General features: G+C 42.0%; 1 long non-coding RNA gene across 3 annotated transcripts; it reads left to right on the top strand.

Annotated features, from left to right (window-relative positions):
* The first annotated feature begins 627 nt into the window (after positions 1-627).
* On the top strand, positions 628-5,166 carry LOC147821399 (uncharacterized). Of its 3 annotated transcripts, none has more exons than XR_015447053.1 (4): positions 628-744; positions 3,290-3,409; positions 3,696-4,255; positions 4,507-5,166. It is a non-coding gene; the product is annotated as an uncharacterized LOC147821399 (long non-coding RNA). The 3 variants fall into 3 exon arrangements; XR_015447054.1 differs by having other exon boundaries at positions 3,286-3,409; XR_015447055.1 differs by lacking the exon at positions 628-744 and adding an exon at positions 799-1,352 and having other exon boundaries at positions 3,286-3,409.
* Positions 5,167-11,041: the final 5,875 nt, after the last annotated feature.

Raw genomic sequence — 11,041 nt, 5'->3', positions numbered from 1 at the left:
GAAAATTTTCGGAAGACCTCATAATTAATTTAATCACCATTTTGCATAGCATTCCCACTTGTAATCTGCATTTTTGCTTTAAAACTCTTACTATATAGCTGTCATTTTGATCTAATGAAATGCCTCTTACTTAGGAAGAGAGGAGATTTTCAAATGTTGAGGCAGCAGAGATGAAGAATGAAACATGTGTCTGCCGCTGCAATTTCCCCCTGGTAGACTAATTGCAGAGGCCTGTGGGTACGGATTGATGGCGCTGAGTAGTCCGCCTTTACTGCCATCGCTGGCAGGGCAATTTGCATAGCATGGCTCATAGTGTTTTATGATTTTTCTTTTAAAAATAATTCTACTTGTTAGTCACTAAATCTGTTTAACTCTCCCGGTGCCGGATGCATGTAGGATGCGTCTGCAGAGCACAGGCCCGGTCCGTCCGGGGCCACCTGCTCTCCCAAAAGTGCGCTCCGCCAGGGCCAGGAGGGGCCGAGAGCGCAAGTAGGGGTTACTTCCGGGTGTGCCCCTGAGAGTCCTCCCCAAGGCAGACAGACGAGGTCAGAGGCTGCCCTCACAGGTTGCAGTGGACACGATCTCGCCCACCGAGGGCCGGGTGCAGCGAGGGCGCGGTCCCAGCTCCGCGTGCATCGGGACGGTTGCCCCCCACCGGACACCAGGGCTCCTGGCTCTTCCTCCAGTGTCCCTCAGACTGGGCTGCGCCTGCACCGGAGCTGCACCCGGCCTTCCAGTTGGCAGGTTTCTTCCTGTGCTCGGACGCACGACCCCTGTCCCCCTGTCCCCCTGTCCTGTCCCCCCCCCCCATCCACAGACCCTGAGGCAGACACACGCTCTTAGGAGATTTGCTGAGGGGTCCACACAGGATGAGGATGCCTAGAAAAGAAGAAAGCAAAACTAGGCAGAAGGAGAAGGAGGGATAGGGCAGAGTCAAAAGAGGCCTAAGGGCGCTGTGAGAGAGGCCCCAAGCAGAGGGAGCGGGCTGGGCGTTGGGCCTCCGCCCTGACCAGACTTTGAGCACAGCGTGACCTAGCAAGGGGACCCGAGCCCGGTGATGCAGCAGCTGAAGCACCCCAGTACGCAGCTGGCTGCAGAGCTCCGTCCACCAGAGACACAGCCAGCAGCTAGAATTAAGGTCTTCCTCCTTGAAGGGAGACCTGGTGTCATATGCCGGTGCCCCCGACGTCATCAGCTTGGGATGGTCTGCTTGATTTCTGTGAGAAAGTTGTACGGAATATTCTGCAAGAATCTGTTCCCCACTGCCTCAAATTTAATATCGCGTCAATCAACACATTTTATTACCGCAAATAATTCTCCTCATCTCTCACACCTGAGAGAGCGAGAAAGAGGTCAGCTGATTATAGTAGTGCTACCTTATATAAAAATATATTGACTTTTCCCTCTCAAACAAACACAGGCCCTGAAGCTCAGTATTTGCAGAGTCAGTCTGCACTGGAGATGATGTGTTTCAGGGGACTCATAGAAGTCAGGCTTTTCTGGTTCTAACGTTCATTTCCTTGGCCTTCATTAGAAGGAAGTTTGTACTGTGGGAGACACGCTTCCCTCTACCATTTTATGAGTTCTTATATTGTTTGTCAATAAAAATCACGCTTTTAGGAAATTATTGAAGAAAATATTGGAAGGCTGGTTATAAATGTCATATCAGTCACAGAGGCAATGAATCTATAATCTGGCATGGCATGCACCTCTTGGAAGATGTTCGTCTGAGTCAGGGGAAACAGCAAAAGCTACATTGTTGATGGCTTAGGACATGGCTCAGATTTCAACACAAACAAAGGGTAATCTGGCCTGGCACAGTCTGGCCACTGCAGCAGTGTATCTGAAGGTTATGTTTTATGTTTATTAGCTCCATCCAGATGGCGTTTTATGTCCTTAATAACTTTGTCCCTGACGAAGCCATGAACCTACCATTTGACAAACACAGTAGGAAACGTCTATCAGCAAAAAAGTCGTTTTATAATCAGAAACATCACTTGAACCATCCGGACAACATTCTGAAAGAGGTTGATTCCTTTGTGTTGGTGCATATAGTTATTTGTTGACAAATACAGTTTTCCCAAACTGAACCTAAATGCATGAGCTCCTGGAATGTCTTTATAAGGAATACTATTCCTGGTAATGTTTTATGAGTTATAACTTTCATTGTTTGTAGGAGATCAAATTGCTTTGATGCTTGTTTATTCACCTTTATATGTCCATAAAATTTTATATACAGCATAAGATTAATATTCCAGGGTTAAACAGAAAGACTGAATACCAGGAAGTTTGAGATCAGCCAGTGAATTTCCTCCAATCCTGGTTTCTCTGGCTCTCGCAGCTCAGAACTCTGTCTAGACCACAGCTCACACTGAGCTTAATGCGTTCCTTCGGAACTTCTAGGGGTGTGTGTGTGTGTGTGAGTGTGTGTGAGTGTGAGTGTGAGGGTAGTGCACGTCTGATGGTCAGTTATGCTGCTGACTCAATTCTTTAAAATTTCAACCTCAGTGAGGGCCAGTATTATGTTTTGTTTGTCTGACTCTTCTACAGAGTACTAGTTGTAGGAGCCCAATATGTTTCTGTGGATTTTATTGAAATAAAATACTCTTTTTATGATTGAACTGTTGTGTAGAGCTTTTTAGTAAAAAGAGAAGAAACTATTTTTAACTTATCCAAAAAAACGTTCTGTAGCATTTTGCAGTTGAGAACAAAGAAAAGTAGGAAAAATACTACTAGGGTTTATTCAGTTTTAGTAACTTTAACAATATTTGGTGTAGAGTAATTGTCATTTAGTTGTTACTTTCAAATCCCGTCTCTTTTTACCTTTATTATTTCCTTTCTTTTCCTCCCCTTCCCTCCCTCACTTTCTTTCTTCTGTCCTTCATTTGTGATGAATAAATATTTACTGAAGTGCTTTCTATGTACTTACATCCTATGTAGGCACACAATTATTTAAGAAAAATTGTCAGGATTCAAGTTTTTCTTAAAGCACTCATTTTTTCAAAAACACACTACAAATTCAAACATCTATGGTATGTCGGGCACTATAATCCCATTTTCCTGCACTGTAGCTACCCTTCTCTGACAGCCTTAGATCTTCCCTGATATTCTCAGATTACCTCATAAAGAATATTAAACCTAATTAAATACTATGATCACAATTTATGGCTGCTAAAGTTCAAATTGATTATATGATTTTTAAAAATTGTACTGTAATACTATAACACTGTCTTTGAGATTTGTCTATAGTTGTCTGTATTTTAGAAAATGTTTCCTACATCCTAGACAGAGAACCAAAACTAATTTTGAGGAGCAAATCACCCTCCTTGGAACAGAGCAGAGATCTTCACACACTGATGGTCAACACTAACCCAGAAGCATTTTCAAAGCAAGAGGTCAACCCCAGGAGGTAATCAATTGTAAGAGAAGTTAAACATGGCTGCATGGGTGGAAGAGTGAGCTTAAAATCTCCTTCATCAAAGACTGTCCGGCATGAGGCAGCAAAGCGTTTTCTTTAAAGAGTAATGTCTGCAGTCACACTGCCAAGGGTTCTTTCCTACCCTGCTGCTCTGTTGCCTCACCAGGACATCTACTGACTGGGGTTTGAGAACTTGTTGAACAAAGCTTAGGAGCCGAAACAACTTGGGCATCTTTGTGAGAGTGATATAAATACCAACTGTTTCTCTTTCTTTCAGTTCACACCATAGGTTTCTCAAAACAATAGTGGAATCAAAAGAACAATTTGACTTATTTACTGAAAACCAGGAAGAAAACAGTAGAGGACAAATTTGAATTCATATACAGCTCTGGGCTTTAGACAAATCACTTAAGCCCTCTGCACCTCATGTCCACATCTGTGGAAACATAATCCCTGGGGGCATGGAGTATGCAGACGATTAAGGGAGACAGGATCTGCCATCACGTGCTTGGTGTATCTCCCGGAGTGAGAACAAAAGTTTTCCTTCAAGTGATACCGACTCCATTCAGTCAGTGGAAATGGCAAAGACTAGATTTACCAGGTCGCATCAACTCCAGAATCAACTTGAAGAATAAATGCACAGGACAGACAGACTGGGAAGTGATGCACTGATCCACATTGGTAAAAAACAAGACTTAGATTCACAAAAGAAAATTAAGAAAACTATGCTACTCCTCACTTCCAGAAACCACAGGACCACCTGGACCTGTTCACAACAGTGCCCTGTATGTTATGTTAGCTGGCAACAAAACAATTGTGAAGTTTGTTTGTGTTTAGGTGAGTATTAAACTCAAACAAATAAAAATTGATGGGACACGAGCTCAGTACAAAATCTCTGCAGAAATGTTAGTTGGTTTGGATGCTAGAAAGTCCAAGGGCAGGAAAGAAGTTGAGAATAGGCAAAGACCTCTGCTTTTTCTGGAATTTCTTCTGTCTAAGGAAACTGAAAAGGTTTGAGCCCTCCAGTCTGCCCCCACCACGAACAATAATGGAATGGTAGCTGAGCTAACATTCACCTTCTCCTACAGGGTTTGGACACCATGGACTCTGCTGGGCTCATCCTGGAACCCTGCTTGTCTTCTGAAAGACAGCTTGGGGGACAGACACAGTCCTTAGACACTGAGGGCTGGCTTTATAAAAGGATGCATTCTCCTATCTCCAAGACAGTGCTTGGAGTCCTGCCTGACTCAAGAAAGAAGTAAACAGACACAGCAAATGTGTTCGGGTAATAACAGTTTTGAACTCAACCTTTTTGGGGGCATTATGCATGGAGTGGCACCATTACAGAGTGGGTGGCAGCAGAACAGCCGAAGTGTGTGAGGAGTGACAAAAAGACTTCTCCTTCTCACCCAAGTGGACCCAAACGGAGGGCAGAGGGGCGGCCCCTCTGTCTGCAGAGCACAGGCCCTGCACTGAGTCCTTCGAGATCCTGCATTCTGCAGCTCCGAAAGCACCCTTCCTCTGTGGGAACTAGAGGACAGCTTTTACTTCTTACCTCTGAGGATCTTTCATTCAAAGCGCTGGGAAAAGCAAGGCCAATGATTAATCTCTTGATGAAATTTGAAAGTCCACTTTCCATTCGCTGTTGTAATATGGAATGATGTGATGTGCCATTGCCTTGTTATTTAGAAATCCTGTGTTAGCCACTTTATTTTCATTTCATTTTAATAAAGCCACTATGAAAGCTGTTTCTCCCCCAGGAACCAATTCTTGCTAGGTTTCCTCCCCCAACTGCCCCTGGTTTCCAGCAATTTCTGTTTTCAGATAAAAGGAAAGCTAGTGTGGTTTTATTTTCCTGCACCATTTCAGTACATTACCTTTAAAAAATAATTGATCTTATCTGTAATTGTATACTTTTCTGTTCAAACAGGATATGTATAGTCATTACTCAGCATGTCCAGTGAATTATAGCTTATTTGAGATTTATTTTAAATACAAAGATCATGAAGGAAAAGCTGGTTAAAGCACTGCCAAGTGAACTAAACTTAGTGTGTATGGTATCTGGCTAAATATACGGTTTTTCCTAAGTAATAAGAGGGAATGACTATTGAAACTGCAATCATCTTTCACAATAAATACTGTTTTTCTTGAAGGCTGCTATACAATAAAGTTAAAACAGTCCTTGAAGATTTTTGACTTATAATTAACACAAATATGCTGGAAAACATTCTTATACTTGCTTGAAAATATTCCCTTTGTTCGTACTAAAACACAAAGTATATTTCTGCATGGGATATTCATGTTGCTGCTAAGAGCATGCTACTGAGGGTGTGGGATTCATACATTTTGGAACTTTCAAGTTACATATTTAATTTAGAATGTCAGGGTTACAAATTTATCAAGTTCTCCAGAAACTCTTAAATGCTTTTGATTTTTGAAAGACAAGACTATGAACATGAGATCATAGCTTTAAGAGGTGAATATGATACTATTATAATTATATAAAATTTTATATAATGATAGAACATGTATAGAAAGCATAATATAAAATATATGACTATAATGTAATTTAATGTATTCGATATGATGTATAGCATATAATAGAATATAAATGTATAATGTGTAATGTTTAGTATATCATAAGTATAATTTGTCATCTAATTAATACCATTTAATCATATTACCTTTAAAATATTTAGGAAGTGTGTCAATAGCACAAACCATGACAACAGTTTATCACTGTAGTAATTACAGAATTAAAAATTAAAAATTCTACTCAAGGGGTATCTTTCACTAAAGAAATAAGATGTGCTTATCAACTGGTTTTAAGAGTCCTTAGCTTTGTGGAGGGCCAGGATCTCGCCACTTTGTGGTAGACATCTATGACAGCAGAAAGGCAAGTAACCCCGAGTAATATTTATCCTTTTGTGTTTTATACAGCGAATGACCTAAAATTATTAAACTTTCCAGGATCACGTTATCTACTACCTCTGATAGGGATTAGGGATGTGTGAGATCCGAAGCAAAGTTAGCTCTCTATAAATATTTCTCTTCACTTTCAGAAATAATAGAGAGCACAAGTGACAGCAAAGCTACTTCCAGAAGTGTCTGCCACCCGGCTCTAAGACAGTGCTTTCCACCTTTTGGATGTTTTTTTTTCCAAGGGTGCAAAGTGCACCCTGCACCAGGATGCGTCGCACCACACCCTTGAAGAGGACAGTTTCACTCCACAGACCTTCCGGCTCTGAGTCACAGAACAGCCGACACAAGCTGAAAACTACACCTTAATCAGGGGATGCGGAACAGCATGTCCACCAGGCGGTTTGTGACATATCATACCAGAAAGTTCATCTGCACCCCAGCCCAGGCTGGCGATGCGGCATGGCATGTCACAGAGTCTCTTTTAGCTTCTGTGACTGCGCACTCCACATGCTGCCATTTACAGTCCACGGTGTGCAGCAAGTCTATTTTCTGTCAAGATGGGCTGGGTTTCACAGCTCTGCACATGACATCCAGTCACTCTACTTGGCTCTTAATGCTTAGCATGGTGGAGTCTTGATTTTTGGCTGATTGCCTCCAATATGTTCAATTTTGGATGATTTTTAGAGTAGGTTTGCGAAATGAGGCCCTAGAGATGTGAAAAATGTATAGGTTTCTTTAAAGGGCTGCGGGACACACTCAGTCTGCTGTCACAAGCGCCATTTGGTAGCCACGGTGTTAGTTCTCGCCTCTGTGCTTGGGGCCCCTGGGCTCTGGAGAGGATTGGGTGGCAGAGAGCGGGTGAGGACCAGGGCGGCCCCAGGCTGCCTGCAGGAGGGGGAGTGAGGGGCCAAGGTGGACGGAGAGACTGCCCTGCATCACACACGTTCACTGCTGGCACTGTTTGTTTATTCATTTGTTTGTTTACCTGGCACATGTATCCTTTTATAATTCAAAACTTGAAGACACTAATACTTCTAATGCTATTGTAATTTTTAAAATCGCCTTCTGTATGTCACTTCTATTTTCCTAACGTTAACAAGTCTCACAAATGCAGACTCTAGCCTGAGACAGTGCATGGCTTCCTGAGTCTGAGCCTGACCATGGCATAGCACTTTGAAGCCTTTCTGCTGCTTCCACAGATACGGGGTTTTGGTCCCCACCTTCCACCAGCCTGACTGCAAAACTGTTACCTGTGTGTTAGCGATGCCCTCTGGGGTCTGAACTGCCCAGGATGATGTCCAGGAGATGCTCAACTGAGCACCTCCAGGATTAATCAAAAGCTGAGATGACTGGATGTGGCACATCCCTCTCCTTGCTGCCAGGACACTGGAATGAAGTAGCTAATAGTTTAGTCAAAGAGCAAATATAATCAGGAGATCTACCTGCTCAGGCTAAGTTTGATGTTTTCAAATATTTAAAACTATCATCACTGATAAAAACTGTCTGAAAGACACCAGATAATAGACAAAAGGGAAATTCATTATTTATTACTACATCTCATTTGTCCTTATTTTTCCATTTTTTCTCATTTGTATTTGAATATATGCAAAGAAATTTTGCACAAAATTTAGTTTCTTTTTTTTTTCTTTTTCTTGAATCAGATGATGCTAATAGAAGATAAAGGTACAGTTCCAAGTAATGAGAAAATGACAGTGGTACGTGTGACAGAAGTTATGTAAATTATGTACTCCCAGCTAATTATTTTTAATGAGTCTAAAGAAAATATTTTAATTTAAAAATAGATGGCAAAATTACAAAAAAAATTGTAATTTGGGGGGAGTTATGTGCTCACCAGTGGATAAGAAAAAATAATAAGCAGAGGTGGATTGGAAAGAGAAATAGAGGGAACCTCCTAAGTCCTATCCTTAAATGCCTAAGAAATCCCCTAATCTCACCTTGAAGGACAGCAGGGTGGAGTAGGTCTGTAATGTCTCTGCTAACTCTAACTCCTATGTGAGAATCAGAGTTTCGTATCTGAAGGCTCTCTGGACAGTAGCATGACATACCGCCTGACAAGTGGCACCACGTGTGTGTGTGTGTGTGCTTGAAGACTACACAGGGAACAAAGAAATAAGAGCTTGGCCGTTGGTGAGCTTTCAACATTAAATAATGGAGCCACAAGGTTATGAAATCCCCACTAAACAGATTAAATAAAATCCCACAATGCCAAGTTCTCGGGCACAATCATGTTGGCAGCGCACGCACACACACACACACACACACACACACACACACGGCCCTCGTGGCAATTCATCAAGGGTTTTGGTTTCTTTAAAGTCTCTATGAAGAGTGTGACAGGCAGGAGTACAAGCTGACTTGGATATTTCATTAAAATCTGTGAAACTCAAACTCTTTAGACCAATACATTTGTCAATCACCCACCCAGTAATTGAGAAGTAGGAACTGTGCTGTGGAGTATTATATATGCAGCCAGTCAATTAGCTCAGTTCCCTGAGTCCACGAAAAGCTGAGAATAAGACAAGCTAAAAAGCTCCTTCTTGGATCATCTGGATAATTGATTTAGACTTCTAATTTGCAGCACTATTCTAGTAATCATAGCAATAAACATTTTATCTGTTTATCAAATACATGCAGGCACCATGCTACATGTTCTGCAGCGCTTTTACCCACTAGGTATGCAGTGTGGTTTAGATCCATGCTATGGATGTGTGGCCAGAGACCCGCTGGTTCAGTGGGTCTCTACTGAACGACCAATATGTACAGGGCCCATGTTGGGCGGGCACTGAGCTCCAGTGATGAAGCAAACCAGCTGAGAGGCTCTGGCAGGACTGCCCTGGCCCGCCTCCCCTGGGTCAAGTCCTAAGCACAGGCAACTGGGCAGGCTGGGCAGAGCCACTGCACAACACCTCTCGAGAGCAGACTTGTGAATAATGTGGTACCTACTGCAACATGCATGAGAGGTGAAGGTCAGACTCACGCATAGTTAAAACCAACCAAGGAAGTGACTCGGATAGTGCTTGGGCATTGTGGCAGGGGGCATGGGAGTGGACCACTGTCTACACACTGGCAAGCCTGTCTCCCTTCACTTCATGACCTCAGCAAGCAGTGCACACCTCATGGACCAAGAGAGGCCTGAGAGCCACACACGCCCACGCCCACCGAGGTGCCTCCTGCCCTCGTGTCCCCCAAGCTTGCTGCTGTCTAGCGGAAGTTTCCCCAAACCTGTATGTCTGAGTCATTCCCAGCTCTCCAGTGGAGTGTCTGTGACTAATGCAGTGCTCGTCTTGTGGGGAGCTAGAGGCCAGCTAGGGGAAAACAGTGGCTGAAACCAGAGTTCAGAAAGGACATGATTGCGGCGACAGCAGAGGTAGGGCCTGGACTGTACAGGGGCACAAGGGTTTGAGAGGCACAGAGTGACTACGCCCTCAGCTGTGGTGGCCCCCAGGCTGAATTCATTTGCCAAAGGTTCCAAAAATGTACGCTTAAAATTGTTAAATTTTATTGTGTATGCCTATATATGGATTAAGCTGTCAGAAAGTTGCCACACACGTATAATTTTAGTACTCTTTAGAGTAAAGAAACTAACAATTTCTAACTTGTTAAACATTGTACCAATCATGTATATACATAGAAATAACAGATAAAATGTGTATATATGTTCTATTACATAGTAGGATGACTGTAGCTAAAAATAATATATTGACTATTTCAAAATAGCCAGAAAAGATTTTGCATATTCGTGTCATAAAAACATGATAAATGTTAGAGGTGATGGATGCAGTAACTACTCTGATATGATCATTTCACACTACACGAGGTTTGCATGTATTAAAACAGTACACTAAGATATGTGCATACATGTGTGTAAATACATATTTTAAGACATTGCTAATTTGTTGAAAATTATTACATATGTATACTACGTATAAGTTAAATTTAGGTGTTATATATTATATATAACATATGTACCTAAATAAATACCCATAGAGAATATAAACAGACGTATGCCACACTTTGAAATAGTGAAATACACAGCTAGAAGTTTAAGGCGACTTGCATAAAGGCCCCCACCACACTTGATGCAAACAGTAAGTCCCAACATATTATTCCTGAGAGGAATTGAAACTTACACTTTACACACTGAGTATTAAAAACTTAAAATAGATTTATTAGACTGACTTCTAAAACTTAGGAGGGTCAGATGTCAAAGAACATTACTTACTGAAAGCTACACAGAGTTAAGAAAAAGTAATTAGACAAGCCATAATTTTAAATTTTGATAGAATTACTTTGAAAGGGAAAGCCCAGAGTGTTGGGAGAGAGGTAAGTAAAAAGGATCTGATCATTTATTTTTTAAAATACAGAACTATTTTCATTTATGTCTATTTACTTAGTGAAAAATAAGTTCTGCAAAGGAAAAGTGTACTTATAAAGCATGGAGTCCGAAGAAATCAACTAAGTCTTCCTCTGGGGTCTTCCGGGACTTGAGCATCCACACTTGCCTGGAGGTGATTTTCCACCAGCCAGATGCTGCCCCTAGGCTTTCAGGCTGACTTCCTGTCCACAGGGCCCTGTCCCCAGGCATCTCCAGACCACCGACAAATGAGCACTGGAGTGCTAGTACAGAATATCACAAACACTTCTCACCAGACCTTTGTTTCTTTCCATAAAAGTAATCAA

The sequence above is a fragment of the Heterocephalus glaber genome, unplaced genomic scaffold (genome assembly GCF_053883595.1).
Source record: "Heterocephalus glaber isolate CG9 unplaced genomic scaffold, H.glaber_assembly_v1.0 deba00001743, whole genome shotgun sequence".
Lineage (NCBI taxonomy): Eukaryota > Metazoa > Chordata > Mammalia > Rodentia > Bathyergidae > Heterocephalus > Heterocephalus glaber.
This window is presented reverse-complemented; position numbering and strand designations above follow the sequence as displayed.